The sequence below is a fragment of the Sorex fumeus genome, unplaced genomic scaffold (genome assembly GCF_029834395.1).
Source record: "Sorex fumeus unplaced genomic scaffold, SorFum_2.1 ptg000128l, whole genome shotgun sequence".
Lineage (NCBI taxonomy): Eukaryota > Metazoa > Chordata > Mammalia > Eulipotyphla > Soricidae > Sorex > Sorex fumeus.
This window is the reverse complement of record NW_026606185.1, coordinates 56,797,885-56,798,812: the sequence shown is the minus strand read 5'-3', so window position 1 is coordinate 56,798,812 and position 928 is coordinate 56,797,885. Positions and strand designations below refer to the sequence as shown.

General features: G+C 40.7%; 1 non-coding gene across 1 annotated transcript; it reads left to right on the top strand.

Annotated features, from left to right (window-relative positions):
- Positions 1 to 345: 345 nt before the first annotated feature.
- LOC130045550 (U6 spliceosomal RNA) lies at positions 346 to 451 on the top strand. Its single transcript, XR_008795546.1, has one exon. It is a non-coding gene; the product is annotated as a U6 spliceosomal RNA (small nuclear RNA).
- Positions 452 to 928: the final 477 nt, after the last annotated feature.

Sequence of the window (928 nt, the reverse complement as noted above, 5' to 3'; positions counted from 1 at the left end):
GGGAACCTGAGGCATTGAGGGAGGATCACTTAAACTCTAATAGTAGGTGTCTGCACAAAACTCTGTCATTGACAGTATTTTAAATCATGTTGGCTAATTACAAGCTGAAAAAACAAAAGCCCTCACCCACTTCTCGGCCTGTCGTTTTCTCCATGGCAGTTGTTTTCCTCATCAACCTGCCTAAAAGTATCAGACAAGAGCACAGTCTTCGTGTTTTATATATATTTATGTGGACTTGAATCTGGTCCTGACAATGAATTATCATGTGACTTCTGTGTTTTCATACATTCAAAATAAAACAACAGACCAATATATGACCTTTCTTTTCTATTAAAAATTTAAATGGTGCTCTCTTCGGCAGCACATATACTAAAATTGGAACGTTATAGAGAAGATTGGCATGGCCCCTCCGCAAGGATGACACGCAAATTATGAAGCGTTCCATATTTTTTGGTACATTTACACAATGGAGTACTATGTAGCTGTTAGAAAAGATGAAATCATGAAATTTACAAACAAGTGGTACTACATGGAAAGTATCATGTTAAGCAAAATGACTCAGAAAGAAAGGGATAGACATAGAAAGATTTCATTCATCTGGGAAACATAAAGTAACAAAATAGGAGACTAACACCCAAGAATGGCCGAGATTAGTACCAGGAATTTTACTCCATGGCTTGGAGGCCAGCCACACATGTTAGGGGAAAAGGGAGCTCAGATAGAGAAGGGAGCACCAAATAAAGGATGTTGGGAGGATCCTTCCAGGATGGGAGAAGCATGCTGAAAGTAGACTATAGATCAAACATGATTGTCACCCATTGCCTCTTTTGCAAACCACAACACCCAATAAGAGAGAAAGAACAAAAGGGAATGCCCTGCCACAGAGCCAGAGTGGGATGAGGGGGATGCGGGGTGGGAGGGATACGGG